We start from the raw sequence: 25,357 nt of genomic DNA on the forward strand, positions 1-25,357 counted from the left end.
ATTAAACATAGATTTTTCCTTTTGAGGCTGTCACTTATTTCCCTTAACCTATCCTCAGGATCTTTTAATTGTTTTTCTCTTTTTTCCTCAATTTCCTTCCTTGCCATCAACTTGTCTTCTTTGTCACTCACTCCTTCTTCTACCTCCTTAACCCTCATAGTTAGGATCTCAAGTTTGGATTGTATCTCATTTAATTGATGTTTAATTTCAGCCTGATTAGATCTAAATTCTGCAGTCATGAAGACTCTTGAATTCTTTATGCTTTTTTTGTAGAGCCACCAGTAGCCCTATAATTGTGCTTCTGAATTGGTTTTCTGACATTGAATTGTAATCCAAATTCTGTAACTCTGTGGGAGAGAGGACTATTTCTGATTCTTTCTTTTGAGGTGAGTTGTTCCTTCTAGTCATTTTGCTCATTGCAGAGTGGCCAAAAACAAGTTGTACTGAAAAAGGAGAAAAAGAGAGAAAAAAGGGGGGGAAACAAACAAAACAAAAAGAAGGGGGAGAATCCTCCTTATATACAGTAAATCCTTCCACTTCCCCTGGAACTTTCCAGTGCTGTTTGGTCAATAACTTGCTTTTCCCCTGTCCTTCTACCTGGTCTTCTGGGGGAGGGGCCTGCTGTGCTGATTCTCAGGTGTGTTCACTTCGGGGAGCTGCCCAGCCCACTTCCAGGTGCAGGGCTCAGTGGGAGCTGTATATCCTGTGAGGCCCCTGCTCAGTTCCAGGTAGAAGGTGACACCAGGGGGAACAACAACAGTGGTGGCGGCCAGCTCTCTAGCTCTGGAGTCAGCTCCCGCAGTAACTCCTGCAGCTCCCAGTCTGCAGGGGCCTGGATGCTCTGGGGGAGGGGGACACTGATCCGCACAGCCCGGCCGCCCAGTGGCAGGAGTGTCCTTGCTGTCCTGTGTCCTCCTAGCCTCTGCCTGTCCGGGGGGGAGCGCCAGATCTTGGGCTGTGTCCCCCGGCGCCCTGGGCTCCGGAGCCTGCACTGTTGGAATCCCTCTTCTGGGCCTACGCAGCCCCCTCTGTGTGGAGCCACTGCCCCAGCCGCTGCCTGAGCTGCTCCCAGGCCCTGCTGGGCGTGTGATCCAGTCTCTTTAAGGAGCTCGGCCTGCGGTGTGTGGCGCACTCTCCCCCATGGTGCACTTCCTCTGTTAGTGACCCCGGGAACCTGGGGGCTCCACTGCCCCTCCTGGGATCCTGCCCGAGTTCCCTGCTAGCACCTTTCCGTCCAGGAAGATTGGTAAAGTTCCTGTTTCTCTGGGACTGGACTTTCCTGTCCTGGGGGCACTCACCAACCGGCCTTAGTGGGGCTCCTCACCGGACCCCTCCCCCTTGGATGCTTTTTTATTTCTTTATTTTTTCTCATCTTCCTTCCTTGATAGAAGCGCAAACTCTTCTCACTTTAGCATTCCACCTGTTGTCTTTTTAAATCTGAGGCCGAATTTGTAGGTCCTCAGGATGATTTGAAAGTTATCTAGGTAAGTTGGTGGGGACATGTGACATGGGGACCCTACTCTTCTGCCATCTTGCCCCGCCTCCTTTTTTTTCTTTATGCATATTGATGCCTGTTTTATTCAAGACAGATGGTTGTCTTTTCTGATGGAAATCAGGAAACCAATGTTTCTATGGCCTACTGTATTTGACACTCTTTATATGGAGGAGTTCTTCCAATATCTTGTTTCCAGTATCATTTTCTCTTATCCTTTTTGTTCTGGGACTTTTTTTTTATCACTTTTATTATTTTTGTACTTATAATAAAATTAAAAAAATAAATCTTTAATAGACATCCTCCAATTTCTTCTTTCCCTTTCCAAATTTAGTTATCAAAATACTGCATACTTTGGTCTCATAAGGTAGTAATTTTATTTAAAGATAGCATTACGTATTTATATTTTTGACAACTGTCTTTAAACATTTTAGTAGTTATGTCTGTATTGAATATGTGAGTTAATGAATGACTGGATTTTGAATTTGACATGAACATTAGAATAAGGTTTATGGAAATGTCTGGCTGGCTTTCTACCTTACAGGAATCTGAATGCTACAGTATACTTTTTCCTTTTTATTCCAATTTAAGTAATAGAAGAATTCTTGCTGTTTGTTTTAACTCCATGAAGGCAAAGTCAATGGCTTTCATTCATCTCCATTCTCCAGAAGAATGCTCAAAATATAATAGATCTTCAATGAATATTTTTAGAGAGAACAAATGTAAATGAAGGTAACATGACCAAGTAGTCACATTGGCCCTCTAGCTGTTCCTCAAACCTGCTAATTTCCCATCTCAAGCACTTTCTATATCCTCTGCTCTGAATGCTCTAGATGCCTATGAGATTAATTCTACCATTTTTTTAGGTCTATGTCAAAATGTTTCCTCTTTAGAAAAGTTTTCTCTCTACAGTCTATTAAAACTTAGTCTACCCTCAAATATCTCAACCAAAGTTCTCTTATCCTGCTTCATTTTTTCTTCATACCACATATTACTATGAAATTGTATTATGTCACTATGTATTTGATGTTTTGTCTCTCTTTTGTCCCCCTCATCTATTGCCACTATAAAATGTAAAACCCATTAGTCCTGGGACTATATCATTCCAGTGTCTCATCAGGAAACAGAAATCCTTGCAGATGGTTCAAATAAAGAGACTTTAAAGGATTATTTCCAGTGGCATGGACAAGGTTATGATGATAAACAAAGTAGTTTTTGTTTTTATTTTAATTTCAGTATAGTCACCATACAGTGTTAAATTATTTATATTAGTTTCACGTGTACACTTCCATATATCACCCAGTGCTCATCACAAGTACACTCCTTAATCCCCATCACCAACTCATCTTTTCACTCATCTTCCACTTACCTCCCCTATGGTAAACAAATTTTACTGAGACTAGACTTGAAAGAGCAAGAGGAAGAAAGAGTTAGTAAATCCCAGTGAGAGCTGAGTCTGGGAAGGAAGGATTGTCTGAAAGAAGATGTAGTCTTGGAAGAACTCAACTACTGACACAGAGACACAATTTTGGAAGTCAGGAAGAGTAGAAGAAATTAAAAATTCTCTCTTTCCATACTCCAATCTCATAAGAGTGCAGGTATTAATAAAACTGGAGCAGAGGCCAACTGGCAAGGGGCCCATGCGAAACAGTTCTTAGAGGTCAGCCTCTTGGGAAATAGGGCAGACCAGAGAAGGGTGGGGAATGAATTCTTTAGTGGAAACAGAATAAATAACACAGGTGTATTGTTTGACTCCCTGTGGTGTCTTCACACCCAGAAAAATTACTAGTACACTTTAGGTACTCAATAATTTTTTAATCCTTATTTCTAGTTTATTTTTTATATTTTTTTATTTTTTATTTAAATTCAATTTGCCAACATATAGTATAACACCCAGTGCTTATGCCATCAGGTACCCTCCTCAGTGCCCGTCACCCAGTTACCCCATCCCCCCACGCAACTCCCCTTTCACAACCCTTTGTTTAGCAGAGTAAGGAGTCTCTCATGGTTTATTTCCCTCTCTAATTTTTCCCACTCAGTTCCCTCCTTTCCCTTATAATCCCTTTCATTATTTATTATATTCCACACATGAGTGAAACCATATGGAAATTAACCTTCTCTGATTGACTTATTTCACTCAGCATAATATACTTCAGTTCCATCCACCTCAAAAAAAAAATGGTGGGTATTCGTCCTTTCTGATGGCTGAGTAATATTCCATTGTATAGATACACCTCATCTTCTTTATCCATTCATCTGTTGAAGGACATCATGGCTCCTTCCACAGTTTAGCTATTGTGGACATTGCTGCTATAAACATTGGGGTGCAGATGTCCCATCACTTCATGACATCAGTATCTTTGGAGTTAAATACCCAGGAGTGCAAATGCTGGGTCATAGGGTAGTTCTATTTTTAACTCTGAGGAACCTCCACACAGTTTTCCAGAGTGACTAAACCAGTTCACATTCCCACCAACAGTGGAGGACGGTTCCGCTTTCTCCACAGCCTCTCCAACATTTGTAATTTCCTGTCTTGTTAACTTTCACCATTCTCACTGCAGTGAGGTGGTATCTCATTGTGCTTTCGATTTGTATTTCCATGATGGGCAGTGATGCAGAGCATTTTCTTTTTTTTTAATAATAAATTTATTTTTTAATGGTGTTCAATTTGCCAACATACAGAATAACAGCCAGTGCTCATCTCATCAAGTGCCCCTCTCAGTGCCCATCACCCATTCACTCCCACCCCCCCGCCCTCATCCCCTTCCACCACCCCTAGTTCATTTCCCAGAGTTAGGAGTCTCTCATGTTCTGTCAACCTTTCTGATATTTCCCACACATTTCGTCTCCCTTCCCTTATATTCCCTTTCACTATTGTTTATATTCCCCAAATGCATGAGACCATATAATGTTTGTCATTCTCCGATTGACTCACTTCACTCAGCATAATACCCTCCAGTTCCATCCATGTTGAAGCAAATGGTGGGTATTTGACATTTCTTTTAAAAAAAAAGATTTTATTTATTTATTCATGAGAATGCACAGGGAGGAGAGAGAGGCAGAGACAGGCAGAGGGAGAGGCAGGCTTCATACAGGGAGCCCGAAATGGGACGCGATCCAGGATCACACCCTGGGCTGCAGGACGTGCTAATCCGCTGAGCCACCGGGGCTGCCCATATTTGTCATTTCTAATGGCTGAGTAATATTCCATTGTATACATAAACCACATCTTCTTTATCCATTCATCTTTCGATGGACACCGAGGCTCCTTCCAGTTTGGCTATTGTGGACATTGCTGCTATAAACATCGGGGTGCAGGTGTCCCGACGTTTCATTGCATCTGTATCTTTGGGGTAAATCCCCAACAGTTCAATTGCTGGGTGGTAGGGCAGATCTATTTTTAACTCTTTGAGGAACCTTCACACAGTTTTCCAGAGTGGCTGCACCAGTTCACATTCCCACCAAAAGTGCAAGAGGGTTCCCCTTTCTCCACATCCTCTCCAACATTTGTGGTTTCCTGCCTTGTTAATTTCCCCCATTCTCACTGGTGTAAGGTGGTATCTCATTGTGGTTTTGATTTATATTTCCCTGATGGCAAGTGATGCAGAGCATTTTCTCATGTGCATGTTGGCCATGTCTATGTCTTAATCAGTGGCATTTCTATACACCAACAATGAGACTGAAGAAAGAGAAATTAAGGAGTCAATCCCTTTAACAATTGCACCCAAAAGCATAAGATACCTAGGAATAAACCTAGCCAAAGAGGTAAAGGATCTATAGCCTAAAAACTATAGAACACTTCTGAAAGAAATTGAGGAAGACACAAAGGAAAAATATTCCATGCTCATGGATTGGCAGAATTAATATTGTGAAAATGTCAAAGTTACCCAGGGCAATTTACACGTTTAATGCAATCCCTATCAAAATAACATGGACATTCTTCAGAGAGTTAGAACAAATTATTTTAAGATTTGTGTGGAATTAGAAAAGACCCCAAATAGCCAGGGGAATTTTAAAAAAGAAAACCATAGCTAGGGGCATCACAATGCCAGATTTCAGGTTGTACTACAAAGCTGTGGTCATCAAGACAGTGTGGTACTGGCACAAAAACAGACACATAGACCAATGGAACAGAATAGAGAATCCAGAAATGGACCCTGAACTTTATGGTCAACTAATATTCGACAAAGGAGGAAAGACGATCCATTGGCAGAAAGACAGTCTCTTCAATAAATAGTGCTGGGAAAACTGGACATCCACATGCAAAAGAATGAAACCAGACCACTCTCCTACACCATACACAAAGATAAACTCAAAATGGATGAAAGATCTAAATGTGAGACAAGATTCCATCAAAATCCTAGAGGAGAACACAGGCAACACCCTTTCTGAACTCAGCCACAGTAACTTCTTGCAAGATACATCCACGAAGGCAAAAGAAACAAAAGCAAAAATGAACTATTGGGACTTCATCAAAATAAGAAGCTTTTGCCCAGCAAAGGATACAGTCAACAAAACTCAAAGACAACCTACAGAATGGGAGAAGATATTTGCAAATAACATATCAGATAAAGGGCTAGTTTCCAAGATCTATAAAGAACTACTTAAACTCAACACCAAAGAAACAAACAATACAATCATGAAATGGGCAAAAAACATGAAGAGAAATCTCACAGAGGAAGACATAGACATGGCCAACATGCACATGAGAAAATTCTCTACACCACCTGCCATTAGGGAAATACAAATCAAAACCACCATGGGATACCACCTCCCACCAGTGAGAATGGGGGAAATTAACAAGGCAGGAAACCACAAATGTTGGAGAGGATGTGGAGAAAGGGGAACCCTCTTACACTGTTGGTGGGAATGTGAACTGGTGCAGCCACTCTGGAAAACTGTGTGAAGGTTCCTCAAAGAGTTAAAAATAGACCTGCCCTACAACCCAGCAATTGCACTGTTAGGGATTTACCCCAAAGATTCAGATGCAATGAAACACCGGAACACCTGCACCCCTATGTTTCTAGCAGCCATGTCCACAATAGCCAAACTGTGGAAGGAGCCTCGGTGCCCATCGAAAGATGAATGGATAAAGAAGATGTGGTTTATGTATACAATGGAATATTACTCAGCCATTAGAAACGACAAATACCCACCATTTGCTTCAACATGGATGGAACTAGAGGGTATTATGCTGAGTGAAGTAAGTCAATCGGAGAAGGACAAACCTTATATGTTCACATTCATTTGCGGAATATGAATAATAGTGAAAGGGAATATAAGGGAAGGGAGAAGAAATGTGTGGGAAATATCAGAAATGGACACAGAACATAAAGACTCCTAACTCTGGGAAACGAACTAGGGGTGGTGGAAGGGGAGGAGGGCGGGGGGTGGAGGTGAATGGGTGATGGGCACTGAGGGGGGCACTTGACGGGATGAGCACTGGGTGTTATTCTGTATGTTGGCAAATTGAACACCAATAAAAAATAAATTTATTATTAAAAAGAAGAATTATGGGTAATGGGGTCAAGAACATGGGTAGGAAGTTTTGTCTCAAAGCTAAGAAGTTAGATATTTTCTTCAGAGACTGCATTAAAAAGAAGATGAGGGTGATTAATACATTTTTGAGTATTCAAGTGGGGAGCTGAGGGAATTTGTTATTTCTCTTTAAAGAAAAAAGGCTGAGAATTTTGGTGGTGGTGGTATTATATATGTCAATTTGAGAAAAGCAGTAAAATTTTTTAATTGAAGGAGAAATTAAAGCTGGGAGGGCCTTTACAAATCTCTTAGTTCTGTGTTTTTCAAACATTTATTTTTCAATCATCCCAATCATTTCTCCAAATGAACTCTTTGCAGAAGTCTGGCACATGCAAATTGGATAGAAGTTCAATGGCTCATGATGAAGAGGAAGAGACCTTGAGCTTTAATAATTAAGTAAGCTTGCTCCCCACACCTGCCCATCCTCCTTATTGCTCAATGCAGTTCCAGAAGCATCTCTGAGGAATCCTTAAGACTTCTTTGAGCATAGTTTTAAAACTATCAACCTCATCATTTTGTAAATGAAGGTACAAACACAGAAGAATGAGTTGACTTCTCTGAAATAGAGTCAGGACTAGAATCCACATCTAACTCCCAGCCAGAACACTTTTTTACTATATTATGCCACTGTTTGTGGACCTTAAATCAATTGCCATCAATAGAAATCTTTAAGAGTCCTGAGTTTAGGCTTTATTTTTCCAAAAACATTCATTCTTAGATGATTTCTTTCAAATGTACTCCAAATGTACTTCACATTTCTTTGTTAAAGGTAAAAGGAAACGTCTTCTTTTACCTACCTAGCCACTTCTGGATTAAATAAGAAAGTGGGACATGCTAGGAGATCCTCGGAAGGAAGATTGTTGTGTATTCAATATATTACTTGTGAAAAATATGAAGGCTTTTCTGGGGACATCATGAACCAGAACTGGGAATGAAAATTTAGGAGCATTTAAAAATGCTAAATCACTACATCTAATTTTCAGTAACTTTTTTAACCTGGAATTATGTTTCTAAGATTTATCGTGTTATTTTGTGTAGCTGTAGGTCATTCCTTTTCATTGCTGTGTAATTTTCCATTGTCTAAATATACCACAATTTATTTATTATAGTTTAGGGGTACATATACATGTGACAAACTTAGAGTATGTTTAAAAAGTAAAGAAATGGAGGAGGAGGGGCAAGATGGCGGAGGAGTAGGGTCCCCAAATCACCTGTCCCCAACAAATTACCTAGATAACCTTCAAACCATCCTGAAAATCTACGAATTCGGCCTGAGATTTAAAGAGAGACCAGCTGGAATGCTACAGTGAGAGGAGTTCACGCTTCTATCAAGGTAGGAAGACGGGGAAAAGAAATAAAGGAACAAAAGGCCTCCGAGGGGGAGGGGCCCCGCGAGGAGCCGGGCTGAGGCCGGGGCGAGTGTCCCCAGGACAGGAGAGCCCCGTCCCGGAGGAGCAGGAGCTGCACCAACCTTCCCGGGCGGGCGGCAAGGGGCTCGCAGGGAGTTGCAGCAGGACCCAGGAGGGCGGGGATGCCCTCGGGCTCCCGGGGACACTAACAGACACCTGCGCCCCGGGAGAGTGCTCCGAGCTCCCTAAGGGCTGCAGCGCGCACCGGAGCAGTTCGGAGGAGCTCGGGAGCGGCTCCAGGGAGGGAGCTGCGGGGCGGGAGCGCAAATCCAACAACACAGGCCCCGGAGCACAGGGCGCCGGGACACAGCCCAGGATCCGGCCTCCCCCCGGGACAGGCAGAGGCCGGGAGGGCCCAGGACAGCAAGGACGCTCCTGCCCCGAGCTGAGCAGATCAGCGGCCCCGCCCCGGAGCCTCCAGGCCCTGCCGAGAGCCTGTCAACAAAACTCAAAGACAACCTACAGAATGGGAGAAGATATTTGCAAATGACCTATCAGATAAAGGGCTAGTTTCCAAAATCTATAAAGAACTTATTAAACTCAACACCAAAGAAACAAACAATCCAATCATGAAATGGGCAAAAGACATGAAGAGAAATCTCACAGAGGAAGACATAGACATGGCCAACATGCACATGAGAAAATGCTCTGCATCACTTGCCATCAGGGAAATACAAATCAAAACCACAATGAGATACCACCTCACACCAGTGAGAATGGGGAAAATTAATAAGGCAGGAAACAACAAATGTTGGAGAGGATGCGGAGAAAAGGGAACCCTCTTACACTGTTGGTGGGAATGTGAACTGGTGCAGCCACTCTGGAAAACTGTGTGGAGGTTCCTCAAAGAATTAAAAATAGACCTGCCCTACGACCCAGCAATTGCACTGTTAGGGATTTACCCCGAAGATTCAGATGCAATGAAACGCCGGGGCACCTGCACCCCGATGTTTCTAGCAGCCATGTCCACAATAGCCAAACTGTGGAAGGAGCCTCGGTGCCCATCGAAAGATGAATGGATAAAGAAGATGTGGTTTATGTATACAATGGAATATTACTCAGCCATTAGAAACAACAAATACCCACCATTTGCTTCAACGTGGATGGAACTGGAGGGTATTATGCTGAGTGAAGTAAGTCAATCGGAGAAGGACAAACAGTGTATGTTCTCACTCATTTGGGGAATATGAATAATAGTGAAGGGGAATATAAGGGAAGGGAGAAGAAATGTGTGGGAGTTATCAGAAAGGGACACAGAACATAAAGACTTCTAACTCTGGGAAATGAACTAGGGGTGGTGGAAGGGGAGGAGGGCGGGGGGTGGGGGTGAATGGGTGACGGGCACGGAGGGGGACACTTGACGGGATGAGCACTGGGTGTTATTCTGTATGTTGGTAAATTGAACACCAATAAAAATTAATTTATAAAAAAAAAAAGTAAAGAAATGATTGTTTAAATCAGCATAGTAATGACCTCTTGATGAGAAAGAGAGTGTGAGATTAGAAAGAATCCCCCAGGCAGCTTTAACATTGTTAATAATGAGTTATTTCAGGGGTTCTCAAAGTGTGATCTCAAGGCTGTTATCATCAACATCATCTGGGATCTTGTAAAATATTCACATTTTCAGGTTCTTCTCAGACCTATTGAATCAGAAACTTTGAGGAGTACATCCAGGAATCCATATTGTAATAAAGTTCTCCAGGTGATTCTGATTTTCATATGCTGAAGCTTGAGAACCTCTGTGGTAGTATTTGCTTTTAATGAACACATAAGCTTCTCTCTCATTCTTTTCTCTCTCTTTTTCTCCTTTTATCTCATATTACATAATATAAAATAAAATGCAAGTACTGGCTAATTAGAAATAAAGAACTATAGGGATATGAGAACTATTTGAGAGCTATTCTTTTTGTATGCTAGTCAGAAGGACAAATGATAAGAAGGAAAAAGGCTGAATGGAACCATGGAGTATTCAGGAGGAAGGTGAGGTTTGGATAAGAGAGGATACTTTTTGTATTGTTATGGTAAAAGTGCAGTTGAAACATAGAATACACTTTGAAGTATATATATGTATTTGCATGTATGTGTATGTAGGTGTTATGTGTGTGTGTATGTGTGTATACTTAGAATAATACCTTGCTAGAGCACCTCGGTTGTTCAGTCGGTTAAGGATCTGCCTTTGGAAATTTCTGATGATCTCATGATCCCAGGATTCTGGGATCAATCCCTGCATCAGGCTCTCTGCTCAGTGGCAAGTCTAATTCTCCTTCTCCCTCTGTGATCTCCCTGGATCTCACTGCCAAATTGCTTTATGAGTTCTAGCAATCTTGGGGTGGATTCTTTTGGGTTTTCTATGCACAGTATCATGTCATCTGCAAAGAGGGAGAGCTTGATTTCTTCTTTGCCCATTTGAATGCCTTTTATTTCTTTTTGTTGCCTGATTGCTGAGGCTAGGACTACTAGTTCTATGTTGAATAGCAGTGGTGGGAGTGAATATCCCGGTCTCATTCCTAATCTTAGGGGAAATGTTCCCAGTGTTTTCCCATTGAGAACGATATTTGCTGTGGGCTTTTTGTAGATGGCTTTTTAGATGCTGAAGAATGTTCCCTCTATCCTTACACTGAAGACTTTTGTCAGGAATGGATGCTGTGTTTTGTCAAATGCCTTCTCTGCATCTATTGAGAGGATGATAGGGTTCTTGTTTTTTCTCTTGTTGATATGATCTATCACATTGATTGCTTTATGAGTGTTGAACCAGCCTTGCATCCCGGGGATAAATCCCATTTGGTCATGGTGAATAATCTTAATGTATTGTTGGATCCTATTGGTTAGTATGTTATTGAGAATTTTTGCATCTGTGTTCACCAGGGATATTGGTCTGTAATTCTCCTTTTTGGTGGGGTCTTTGTCTGGTTTTGGAATTACAGTGATGTAGGCCTCATAAAATGAGTTTGGAAGTATTCCATCCCTTTCTATCCTTCCGAACAGCTTTAGTAGAATAAGTATGGTGTCTTTTTTAAACGTTTGATAGAATTCCCCTGGGAAGCCATCTGGCCCTGGACTTTTGTGTCTTGGGAGGTTTGATGACTGCTTCAATTTCCTCCCTGGTTATTGGCCTGCTCAGGTTTTCTATTTCTTCCTGTTCTAGTTTTGGTAATTTTGAGTTTCCAGTAATGCATCCATTTTTTTCTAGATTGCCTAATTTATTTGTGTGTAGCTGCTCATAATAGGTTTTTAAAATCATTTTTATTTCCTTGTTGTTGAACGTGATCTCTCCTCTTTCATTCTTGATTTTATTAGAGTCTTTTTTCTCTTCTTTTTAATAAGGCTGGCTAATGGTTTATCTATCTTATTAATTCTTTCAAAGAACCAATTCCTGGTTTTGTTAATCTGTTCCACAGTTCTTCTGGTCTCTATTTCATTGAGTTCTGCTTGAACCTTATTATCTCTCTTCTTCTGCTTGGTGTAGATTTTATTTGCTATTCTCTCTCCACTTCCTTTAGGTGTGAGGTTAACTTTTGTATTTGAATTCTTTCCAATTTTTTGAGGGATACTTGTCTTGTGATGTTTTTCCCCCTTAGGACTGCTTTTGCTGTATCCCAAAGATTTTGAACACTTGTATCTTCATTTTCACTAGTTTCCATGAATCTTTTGAATTCTTCTCTAATTTCCTGGTTGACCCAGTCGTATTTTAACAGGATGCTCTTTAACCTTCACGTGTTTGAGTTTCTTCCAAATTTCTTCTTGTGATTGAGTTCACGTTTCAAAGCCCTGTGGTCTGAAAATATTCAGGAGACAATCCCAATCTTTTGTATCACTTGAGGCCTGATTTGTTACCCAGTTTGTGGTATTCTGGAGAAAGTTCCATGTGCACTTGAGAAGAATGTTTTCAGTTCCGTTCAGATGGAATGTTCTGTATATGTCTGTGAAACCCATCTGGTCCAGTGTATCATTTAAAGCCCTTGATTCTTTGGTGATGTCGTGCTTAGAAGATACCTGGAGTAGATCTGTTGCTGCCATAATTGCAGACCAGAAGTGCTCTCTCTACCACACACTTCTGTGGGGTTGAGATAAAATTACTAAAAGGTTGTCAACACACAAGGTCAGAAATAGAGCAACCCCACACACTTCTGTGGGGTTGAGATAAAATTACTAAAAGGTTGTCAACACACAAGATCAGAAATAGAGCAAATTCTTCACCAAGTTGTATAGTGCCCCCTTATTTTCAACTGAAGACTCTTCTGCATCCCCACTGTGTCCAAGCAACATGAAGATCATTAGTCCCTTCCGGGATATAAGCATTCATTTCCAAGTCATAGAGTTGAAGTGACAAGACCACTTAGGCAGATGTCACATCCTTCAGAAAATGCTTGGTGTACACTCATATGTTAAAAGAGGTCCAGAGGAATGTCTGATCAGAAATAGAGCTTCACTATAGATTCATGAAGGATTTTAACCCAAGACATGAATAATGTAAATGAGAGTACCTGTCACTTACTCTTTCGATGGACACTGCAATTATACAATCTGTAATATTTCAGTGACCTGGAGTCTTAGAGTTACATCAACCCAAAGGAACCATGATCCCAGAAGTTGTAGACCATAGGCAATAAGCAGACATCTTGCTCAGGGCTGCTAGCTGCTAGCAAACAACATCTGATGTAAACCAGCAGCAAGCCTGATAGGTTCCATACACAGTCATCCCACCTATAGATGTAGACCATATTCTCTTAAGGTAGCCAAGTAGCTACTGTAGTTCACCTCAAATGGGCAGCTGTCCAAGACAGACTGGTTGGCCCACAGTTCCTGAAGCAACGAGCCACTGCCAGCATCCCACAGCAGGGCAGAATTTTATGTTTCATCCCCAGTACACACCAGGATGCTGCCATCATTCTTTGGCTTCTGGAAAATGGCACCTTTTGTCAGGAGTTTGCAAGTGGGTCCCCCAAGGGACATTTGTACAGGATTACAGGTACAGACTGGCTCTCCAACATCATCCAGCTTGTAGGACATCTCCATCAGCACACTTCCTAAAGTGTTGTGATTTTTATCAGGCCTGTAGGTCACAAGACAGTGCTGGGTGCTGCTCTCTGTCTGAAAGTCTACGTAACCCCCTGGCTCCATGGGCAGCACATGAGGCCAATGAGAAAAGCTCAGTTTTAGCTCCCAGAAGGAAGTGTTCTCCAAAGTTCCAGCCAACACCCTATCATGTGGAAATGCAGATGAGACAGCTCTGGGATGTGTATGATAGGGACACCAGCAGGCATCTGGCTTTCGGGGGGTACTAACTCCTGGATATGACAGCTCATGTTTCAAAGGTCATATAGCAGAATTGAACCATTGACCAGTTTGGCACAGATGTGATTACTTTCATCAAGACACCAGCAGCAGCTCCAGAGAGGACGTCCTGCATTATACATCTGGACCACTGTATTTGTCTCCAGGCTGGTTAGATTCACAGTGCTGTCTAGGGAAGCCGAGAGCAGTAAGCCTTTGGACCCACTGCTGAAAGCCAGTCCTCGGATCTGTTTGCCATGCATGGGAATGTACTGACTGCTTTTCATGTTGACAGTACTCAACATCTTAACGTCAAAGCCTGGCAGGAAGGAGACCTCAGGGCAATGCCGTGACATCACCAGGCAACTCAGAGCGTCACAGTATGTCATGATTTGGCAGTTTCCAGTCTGAGACACCATGAAGGTCTTCTGGAAATGGTACTTGTGCTTGCTCTGGCTGGAGGGCAGGCAGTTTGGGAAACATGCTTGGGAGCACCTGGGGTGCTGTGAAATCTGATCTCGATGCTGCACGATAAGTTTCTGCAAGTCCTGGACACAACTAGTGGATATCCTTGGATAGTGGACAATAAAACTGCAAAAGTGAGTTGAGGACACATGGGGGGCATCAGCTAGACTAAGAAGTTCAGAATGTATTTAGTATAAAATATGGAGGCATTGAAAGCTTCTGAGAAGGAGAATGATTTGCCATATTACAAATCTGTTTATTTTCACCTTTCCATGTTCCAAAAAGTATTTGAGGCAAGCAACAATAGATACAATGTAATAGGATAAAAATATGTGAAGAGACTAAGATGAAAGGCTAAAACAATAATAAAATGGTCAAATAATATGAGGAGGAGTTAGTGCACAAAAATGGATAGAGAAGATCCAGCACAATTATTAAGAGTGGGGTCACAGCCCTGGGTTTCTAATAGACCAAAGCAAAGGCAGAGAAGAAGTATCTATACACTAATGAAAAGATCAAAGGTGTAGTTCACAAAGGTCAGTCTAGCAGCGGCAGAGAGCATGGATTGGAGTGTGGGCAATGTAGGAGGAGGGTAGGCTGGTTAGGAAGTTACTACAATAGCATGAACCTCAACAAGAGGCTGTCTTATGGGATTTTATATCCCTTAATAGAAGTCTGGTGAAAAGGATGAACTACTGCTTTGGTATCTTTGTGATCTAAAACATGTTGCAAATGACAACCCCCAAAGATGTATAAAGCTAATTTGGTCATTGAAAACACCTTGAGGTGTTTTCCTTAGGATGTGTATTTTCACAATTAATTTCTTCCCTAAGTGTCTCTGGGGGTTTGGCAGGCTAAAATTTTCCATATCCTCTGTGTGCAGCAATGAAAACTTTTTATTAAAGATTTTATTTATTTATTCATGAGAGACTCACAGAGAGAGGCAGAGACACAGGCAGAGGGAGAAGCAGGCTCCCCACAGGGACCCCGATACAGGACTCAATCCCAGGACCCCAGGGTCATGACCTAGGCCAAAGGCAGATGCTCAAACTCTGAGCCACCCAGGTGCCCCAGCAATGACATCTTTAACTTTTGTATTGTGTGGTACTGTTCAGAGTAGATGACACTTTTGCAGTCTGAACACTAATAAGCCATTTAAGAATAAATGTTCAGTTAATAACTGGTTTCTTTCAAAATAAAAGCTATGTTCCCTTTTCCTTTGAGTGAGTGTTCAGTTTCAATATGATATGTGACACTAGCATCAGGGAAAAGAGATAGTTTGCGAGGGTAACTGCAGCTCCAAAGTTAAAAGAAATGAGTCAAAGTAGTATTGACACAGATTCATTTTATTTTAGAATGCCTGGACTAGGCAGCAAGATATATTTGAATAACAGGAGTTGTGTCCTGCAGTGAAGGTAAGTAATTCTCTACTGGGCCTAAATTATTCAAAAGCAGGGGTAAGCAGGGCAATTTACACGTTTAATGCAATCCCTATCAAAATACCTTGGACTTTCTTCAGAGAGTTGGAACAAATTATTTTAAGATTTGTGTGGAATCAGAAAAGACCCTGAATAGCCCGGGGAATATTAAAAAAGAAAACCATAGCAGGGGGTATCACAGAGCCAGATTTCAGGTTGTACTACAAAGCTGTGGTCATCAAGAGAGTGTGGTACTGGCACAAAAACAGACACAAAGATCAATGGAACAGAATAGAGAATCCAGAAGTGGACCCTGAACTTTATGGTCAACTAATATTCGATAAAGGTGGAAAGACTATCCATTGGAAGAAAGACAGTCTCTTCAATAAATGGTGCTGGGAAAATTGGACATCCACATGCAGAAGAATGAAACTGGACCACTCTCTTGCACCATACAAAAAGATAAACTCAAAATGGATGAAAGATCTTTTTTTTTTAAATTTACTTATTTATGATAGTCACAGAGAGAGAGAGAGAGAGAGAGAGGCAGAGACACAGGCAGAGGGAGAAGCAGGCTCCATGCACCGGGAGCCCGATATGGGATTCGATCCTGGGTCTCCAGGACCGCGCCCTGAGCCAAAGGCAAGCGCCAAACCGCTGCGCCACCCAGGGATCCCTGGATGAAAGATCTTAATGTGAGACAAGATTCCATCAAAATCCTAGAGGAGAACACAGGCAACACCCTTTTTGAACTTGGCCACAGCAACTTCTTGCAAGATACATCCATGAAGGAAAGAGAAACAAAAGCAAAAATGAACTATTGGGACTTCATCAAGATAAGAAGCTTTTGCACAGCAAAGGATACAGTCAACAAAACTAAAAACCTACAGAATGGGAGAAGATATTTGTAAATAAAGTATCAGATAAAGGGCTAGTATCCAAGATCTATAAATAACTTCTTAAACTCAACACCAAAGAAACAAACAATCCAATCCTGAAATGGGCAAAAGACATGAACAGAAATTTCACAGAGGAAGACATAGACATGGCCAAAAAGCACATGAGAAAATGTCCGCATCACTTGCCATCAGGGAAATACAAATCAAAACCACAGTGAGATACCCCCTCACACCAGTGAGAATGGGGAAAATTAACAAGGCAGGAAACCACAAATGTTGGAGAGGAGGTGGAGAAAGGGAACCCTCTTGTACTGTTGGTGGGAATGTGAACTGGTGCAGCCAGTCTGGAAAACTGTGTGGAGGTTCTTCAGAGAGTTAAAGATAGAGCTACCCCTGACCTAGCATTTGCACTACTGGGGATTTCCCCAAATATGCAGATGCAGTGAAATGCCGGGACACCTGCACCCCGATGTTTATAGCAGCAATGTCCACAGTAGCCAAACTGTGGAAGGAGCCTCAGTGTCTATAGAAAGATGAATGGATAATGATGTGAGACACACACACACACACACACACACACACAATGAAATATTACTCAGCCATTAGAAATGATGAATACCCACCATTTGCTTCAACTTGGATGGAACTGGAGGGTATTATGCCAAGTGAAGTAAGTCGATTGGAAAAGGACAATCATATGGTTTCACTCATACAGGGAATATAAGAAATAGTTAAAGTGATTATAGGGGAAAGGAGAGAAAATGAGTGGGAAATATCAGAGAGGGTGACAGGACATGAGAGACTCCTAACTCTGAGAAACGAACAAAGGGTAGTGGAAGGGGAGGTGCACAGGGGGATGGGGTGACTGGGTGATGGACACTGAGTGGGGCACCTGATGGGATGAGCGCTGGGTGTTATACTGTATGTTGGCAAATCGAACTCCAATAAAAAAGTATACCAAAAAAATACAAAAAGTAGGGATATAGCATTTATATAACTTATATATTTATAATTCATATGGTTCATGAAAACAAAAAGAAAACATTGAGATTCCATGTTTTTTCAATAAATTGTTCAATGAATTAATGTGCTATAATTTATGATCTAGGGTAGCCCTGGTGGCGCAGCAGTTTAGCGCCGCCTGCAGCCCAGGGTGTAATCCTGGAGACCCTGGGTTGAGTCCCACGTCGGGCTCTCTGCGTGGAGCCTGCTTCTCCCTCTGCCTGTGTCTCTGCCTCTCTCTCTGTCTCTATGAATAAATAAATAAAATATTTTTTAAAAATTTATGATCTAAATAACTTTATAATAAGAAATCACCAACAAAACTTAGTTGACAAACAGAATCATAAGACAGAGTAAAGTATAGCTCAGTTCTGTTAGAATGTTAAAAATTTTTTGTTTGATAACTAAGTGAAAAATAATTGGACATAATAGATCAATGTGACTTACACAGCAACCATTAGCAGTTACAGCTCAGATTCTGTTTTCAACGATTTCCTCATCAATGTGACATTCTACTTCTTTCTATGTCACAAGTGATGTAGTCTCCATTATTTGGCATTGGATTCACTGCACTGTGGATTTATTTGTGAGATTCTGAGCACATCTTTGTCACCTCAAACTAGACTGTTAAGCTGGCCCCTGATCCTGGACTATTGGAAAGACACTAAAACATCTGAGTCTGACTGCTCAAACTTTACCCAAGTGGCATTCCTTCTACCTATTTACAAATGGCAGCCAAGAAAACACACTTTCATCTTTATAGAGATAATGTTTCCAGAAAGTAGCATTTACTAAATTTATGTATCAATTCATTTGACCTTACTGATACCTCTTTTACCTGTTTCTCCAACATAAAATCCTTATTACCTTAGAAACCTCTAACTTTCTTTTAGAATTTTAAATAAAATCAAGCCCATTTATGAAAGAAAAGACATGGAATCTTTTTAAAGCTGAGAATAAGTATGATGCAAGCAGTAATAATACAAGGCAGAAATCATTTGCTTTAAAGACTGCATCAAATATTATAGGATGTCCCATTGTGAAAAGCAGTCTAATGCAGAATTAGCAATCAAGGCTTTATGCCAACCTCCTGTTAAAACTTGTTTGGAACCTTAGCATGAGAAAGCCTGCAGCAACTTAAACTACTGTGGTTCATCTGAAATACATTTATAGTTACAAAAAACACAGCAAAACATCTACAAAGGAAAGATAGCACTAGAGGTTTAGAAGGGCAAGTTAGTAAAGCTTCCCAGAATTATCTCAGGCCTGTCAGGGAATGTTAAAAAAAGAGGTTTCCCCAACAGCTGCCAGAGACAGAACTGGAGATGCCACAAGTTAAAGGAAGCAAACACAGGGTGGAAGGACCCAAGGGATTTCTATCTTGTAGGCTCAGAGTGAGGAAATGTAGATAGGCACTAACCTCTGAAGTAGAGAAATATAAAAAGAAATTGAATGGGTTAAGCCTTGTATGATCAACACAGTCTGTACACGAACAAGGAGATATATTCCATAATATGCAAAGTACTCATTACAGTGATTGCCAAAGAGTGTTTCTTAGCTGCTACTTTAGATAGCATAAAACTAAATTTACACGTGTTAATAAATGAGGAGCTTAATCAGAAACACTCAAAAATGCATTTGCAAAAGAAAATAGTATATTTGAGCGCTTGCTTTGGCAGTGTATATACTAAAATTGTAATGATAGAGAGAGATTAGCATGGCCCCTGCACAAGGATGACACACAAATTTGTGAAGTACTTAATTAAAAGAAAAGAAAAAATAGAATATATGAGTCAAAAGAGGCAGCATGGAAAGTTCCAAATAATTATACTCTTAAAGATTGCAAGCATTTGAGTCAAGTTCATGATAATTTCAGAAAGAATATTCAGAAATTTAAAAAGATATCGACTATTATCAATGGGTTATTTTTGCCTCAATTTATACTAGCCAAGTCATTCATCCTCTTTCATTTCTCTTTCTTATATTCTTCTAAGTCATTCATAGGCCAAATATATGTTTTTTAAAAAATTTTATTTATTTATGATAGTCACAGAGAGAGAGAGAGGCAGAGACATAGGCAGAGGGAGAAGAGGCTCCATGCACCGGGAGCCCGATGTGGGATTCGATCCCGGGTCTCCAGGATTGCGCCCTGGGCCAAAGGCAGGCGCTAAACCGCTGCGCCACCCAGGGATCCCCCAAATATATGTTAAATGGAAATTTACTAGAGATTTATGTTAAGAAACTTCACAATAAACTGTAGATCTATGTTGATTATATCTCTATCATAAAGTGTTCATAGTAACTTTAGACATACTGTAGAAATAACGTACAGAATATTCGATGCATTTATTCTATGAGGAGTTATAAATCTAAGATTGCACCAGATAGCTGTCACTCTTCTAATGTATTACAAGACACTGTCTTCTCACAAAGAGATGGAAAAATATTCCATGCTCATGGATTGGCAGAATTAATATTGTGAAAATGTCAATGTTACCCAGGGCAATTTACACGTTTAATGCAATCCCTATCAAAATACCATGGACTTTCTTCGGAGACACAGAACAAATTATTTTTAAGATTTGTGTGGAATCAGAAAAGACCCCGAATAGCCAGGGGAATTTTAAAAAAGAAAACCATAGGTGGGGGCATCACAATGCCAGATTTCAGGTTGTACTACAAAGCTGTGGTCATCAAGACAGTGTGGTACTGGCACAAAAACAGACACATAGATCAATGGAACAGAATAGAGAACCCAGAGGTGGACCCTGAACTTTATGGTCAACTAACATTCGATAAAGGAGGAAAGACTATCCACTGAAGAAAGTCTCTTCAATAAATGGTGCTGGGAAAATTGGACATCCACATGCAGAAGAATGAAATTAGACCACTCCCTTTCACCATACAAAAAGATAAACTCAAAATGGATGAAAGATCTAAATGTGAGACAAGATTCCATCAAAATCCTAGAGGAGAACACAGGCAACTCCTTTTTGAACTTGGCCACAGTAACTTCTTCCAAGATACATCCATGAAGGCAAAATAAACAAACGCAAAAATGAACTATTGGGACTTCATCAAGATAAGAAGCTTTTGCCAGCAAAGGATACAGTCAACAAAACTCAAAGACAATCTACAGAATGGGAGAAGATATTTGCAAATGACCTATCAGATAAAGGGCTAGTTTCCAAGATCTATAAAGAACTTATTAAACTCAACACCAAAGAAACAAACAATCCAATCATGAAATGGGCAAAAGACATGAAGAGAAATCTCACAGAGGAAGACATAGACATGGTCAACATGCACATGAGAAAATGCTCTGCATCACTTGCCATCAGGGAAATACAAATCAAAACCACCATGAGATACCACCTCCCACCAGTGAGAATGGGGAAAATTAACAAGGCAGGAAACCACAAATGTTGGAGAGGATGCAGAGAAAAGGGAACCCTCTTACACTGTTGGTGGGAATGTGAACTGGTGCAGCCACTCTGGAAAACTGTGTGGAGGTTCCTCAAAGAGTTAAAAATAGACCTTCCCTACAACCCAGCAATTGCACTGTTGGGGATTTACCCCAAAGATTCAGATGCAATGAAATGCCGGGACACCTGCACCCTGATGTTTCTAGCAGCAATGTCCACAATAGCCAAACTGTGGAAGGAGCCTCCGTGTCCATCGACAGATGAATGGATAAAGAAGATGTGGTTTATGTATAAAATGGAATATTACTCAGCCATTAGAAACAACAAATACCCACCATTTGCTTCGACGTGGATGGAACTGGAGGGTATTATGCTGAGTGAAGTAAGTCAATCGGAGAAGGACAAACAGTGTATGTTCTCATTCATTTGGGGAATATAAATAATAGTGAAAGGGAATAGAAGGGAAGGGAGAAGAAATGTGTGGGAAATATCAGAAAGGGAGACAGAACATGAAGACTCCTAACTCGGGGGAGGGGCAAGATGGCGGAAGAGCAGGGTCCCCAAATCACCTGTCCCCACCAAATTACCTAGATAACCTTCAAACCATCCTGAAAATTTACGAATTCGGCCTGAGATGTAAAGAGAGACCAGCTGGAATGCTACAGTGAGAAAAGTTCGCGCTTCTATCAAGGTAGGAAGACGGGGAAAAAGAAATAAAGAAACAAAAGGCCTCCGAGGGGGAGGGGCCCGCGAGGAGCCGGGCTGAGGCCGGGGCGAGTGTCCCCAGGACAGGAGAGGCCCGTCCCGGAGGAGCAGGAGCTGCACCAACCTTCCCGGGCGGGCGGAAAGGGACTCGCAGGGAGTTGGAGCAGGACCCAGGAGGGCGGGGATGCCCTCAGGCTCCCAGGGGCACTAACAGACACCTGCGAGCGCAGGAGAGCGCTCCGAGCTCCCTAAGGGCTGCAGCGCGCACCGGAGCAGTTCGGAGGGGCTCGGGAGCGGCTCCAGGGAGGGAGCTGCGGGGCGGGAGCGCGAATCCACCAGCGCAGGCCCCGGAGCACAGGGCGCCGGGACACAGCCCAGGATCCGGCCTCCCCCGGGACAGGCACAGGCCGGGAGGGCCCAGGACACCAAGGACGCTCCTGCCCCGAGCTGAGCAGATCAGCGGCCCCGCCCCGGAGCCTCCAGGCCCTGCAGACGGAGAACCGAGAGCCCCGAGCCCCGTAGTCCCTGCGGAGGCTGAATCCAGGCTTCTAGAGTTGCCATAGCAACTGCGGCTGTTCCTCCTGGGGCCCCACGGGGTAAACAACCCCCGCTGAGCCCGGCAGCAGGCAGGGGCAGAGCAGCTCCCCCAAGTGCTAACACCTGAGAATCAGCACAGCAGGCCCCTCCCCCAGAAGACCAGCTAGACGGACCAGTGATACTCCCCCGTGTTCCAATACAACTTGTTTTTGGCCACTCTGCACTGAGCAAAATGACTAGAAGGAAAACCTCACCTCAAAAGAAAGAATCAGAAACAGCCCTCTCTCCCACAGAGTTACAAAATCTGGATTACACTTCAATGTCAGAAAGCCAATTCAGAAGCACTATTCTACAGCTACTGGTGGCTCTAGAAAAAAGCATTAAGGACTCACGAGACTTCATGACTGCAGAATTTAGATCCAATCAGGCAGAAATTAAAAATCAACTGAATGAGATGCAATCCAAACTAGAAGTCCTAACGACGAGGGTTAACGAGGTGGAAGAACGAGTGAGTGACATAGAAGACAAGTTAATGGCAAAGAGGGAAACTGAGGAAAAAAGAGACAATCAATTAAGGGACCATGAAGACAGATTAAGGCAAATAAATGACAGTCTAAGGAAGAAAAACCTACGTTTAATTGGGGTTCCCGAGGGCGCCGAAAGGGCCAGAGGGCCAGAATATGTATTTGAACAAATCCTAGCTGAAAACTTTCCCAATCTGGGAAGGGAAACAGGCATTCAGATCCAGGAAATAGAGAGATCCCCCCCTAAAATCAATAAAAACCGTTCAACACCTCGACATTTAATAGTGAAGCTTGCAAATTCCAAAGATAAAGAGAAGATCCTTAAAGCAGCAAGAGACAAGAAGTCCCTGACTTTCATGGGGAGGAATATTAGGGTAACAGCAGACCTCTCCACAGAGACCTGGCAGGCCAGAAAGGGCTGGCAGGATATATTCAGGGTCCTAAATGAGAAGAACATGCAACCAAGAATACTTTATCCAGCAAGGCTCTCATTCAAAATGGAAGGAGAGATAAAGAGCTTCCAAGACAGGCAGGAACTGAAAGAATATGTGACCTCCAAACCAGCTCTGCAAGAAATTTTAAGGGGGACTCTTAAAACTCCCCTTTAAGAAGAAGTTCAGTGGAACAATCCACAAAAACAAGGACTAAATAGATATCATGATGACACTAAACTCATATCTGTCAATAGTAACTCTGAACGTGAATGGGCTTAATGACCCCATCAAAAGGCGCAGGGTTTCAGACTGGATAAAAAAGCAGGACCCATCTATTTGCTGTCTACAAGAGACTCATTTTAGACAGAAGGACACCTACAACCTGAAAATAAAAGGTTGGAGAACCATTTACCATTCAAATGGTTCTCAAAATATACCCTAAAAACTACAGAACACTTCTGAAAGAAATTGAGGAAGACACAAAGAGATGGAAAAATATTCCATGCTCATGGATTGGCAGAATTAATATTGTGAAAATGTCAATGTTACCCAGGGCAATTTACACGTATAATGCAATCCCTATCAAAATACCATGGACTTTCTTCAGAGACTTAGAACAAATTATTTTAAGATTTGTGTGGAATCAGAAAAGACCCCAAACAGCCAGGGGAATTTTAAAAAAGAAAACCATATCTGGGGGCATCACAATGCCAGATCTCAGGTTGTACTACAAAGCTGTGTTCATCAAGACAGTGTGGTACTGGCACAAAAACAGACATATAGATCAATGGAACAGAACAGAGAACCCAGAAGTGGACCCTGAACTTTATGCTCAACTAATATACGATAAAGGAGGAAAGACGATCCACTGGAAGAAAGACAGTCTCTTCAATAAATGGTGCTGGGAAAATTGGACATCCACATGCAGAAGAATGAAACTGGACCACTCTCTTGCACCATACACAAAGATAAACTCAAAATAGATGAAAGATCTAAATGTGAGGCAAGATTCCATCAAAATCCCAGAGGAGAACTCAGGCAACACCCTTTTTGAACTTGGCCACAGTAACCGGAGAAGGACAAACAGTGTATGTTCTCATTCATTTGGGGAATATGAATAATAGTGAAAGGGAATATAAGGGAAGGGAGAAGAAATGTGTGAGAAATATCAGAAAGGGAGACAAAACATAAAGACTTCTAACTCTGGGAAATGAACTAGGGGTGGTGGAGGGGGAGGAGGGCGGGGGGTGGGGGTTAATGGGTGACGGGCACTGAGGGGGACACTTGACGGGATGAGCACTGGGTGTTATTCTGTATGTTGGTAAATTGAACACCAATAAAAATTAATTTATATAAAAAATTAATTAAAAAAAATAAAAATAAATAAATAAAAAACTACTCAAAGAAAAAATAAATAAATAAATAAATAAATAAAAGAAATCCCAGTGATAAAAAAAAAAAAAAAAAGACTCCTAACTCTGGGAAACGAACTAGGGGTGGTGGAAGTGGAAGAGGGCGGGGGGTGGGGGTGACTGGGTGATGGGCACTGAGGGGGGCACTTAACGGGATGAGCACTGGATGTTATTCTGTATGTTGGTAAATTGAACACCAATAAAAAAGACACTGTCTTCTAATGTATTTTAATGTATTGCAGTGCATTTTAAAGGTTGTTTTTTTACCCAAAAAGCTGCATAATAGGATATTCGTGAGCTTACTTAAAACCACACTCCCTGAACTCAATAAAATATAGAAATATTTTTTAAGCCCCAGTATAATTCAAACTACTTTCTACATTTTAACATTAGATAAATCTGGACTCCTAACTAAATAAATAAGTTGAGTGATAAATTTTAATAAAGTGATGATAATATCTTAACATTGGGAAGTCAGAACAAAGTAAGAACCTTATGTTATACATTTGTATTATGTGTTTTTAGAGAACATTCCTTAAGAATGTTTATCCTGTATTTATACAATAGTTTTCCCTAACATTAGGACCTCCACCCTCCAAATTCCACCATACCATGTCAATCTACTATCATCAACTAAACTTCCCATTGTCAATGCTGTCTCTGCACTTTTTCAGAGTCCCCCTATTTTAAATATTCTCATGGTACCTTCCCAAAGAATACACAAATGCTCCAATCTCTTTATACTTCATTTGAATTTTCATGTACTTTATCAAAACATCTGATGAGTCCCAGTCTCTACATAACTTTCCACAACTTTGAATTG

The 25,357-nt window shown here is 41.6% G+C and overlaps 1 non-coding gene and 1 pseudogene across 1 annotated transcript; one reads left to right on the forward strand and one right to left on the reverse strand.

Annotated features, from left to right (window-relative positions):
* Positions 1-12,995: 12,995 nt before the first annotated feature.
* Positions 12,996-14,452, reverse strand: LOC129517980 (E3 ubiquitin-protein ligase RFWD3-like; annotated as a pseudogene).
* Positions 14,453-19,160: 4,708 nt separating this feature from the next.
* On the forward strand, positions 19,161-19,266 carry LOC129518926 (U6 spliceosomal RNA). Its single transcript, XR_008666264.1, has one exon. It is a non-coding gene; the product is annotated as a U6 spliceosomal RNA (small nuclear RNA).
* Positions 19,267-25,357: the final 6,091 nt, after the last annotated feature.

The sequence above is a fragment of the Nyctereutes procyonoides genome, unplaced genomic scaffold (assembly GCF_905146905.1).
Source record: "Nyctereutes procyonoides isolate TBG_1078 unplaced genomic scaffold, NYPRO_anot_genome, whole genome shotgun sequence".
In the NCBI taxonomy this organism is placed as follows: domain Eukaryota; kingdom Metazoa; phylum Chordata; class Mammalia; order Carnivora; family Canidae; genus Nyctereutes; species Nyctereutes procyonoides.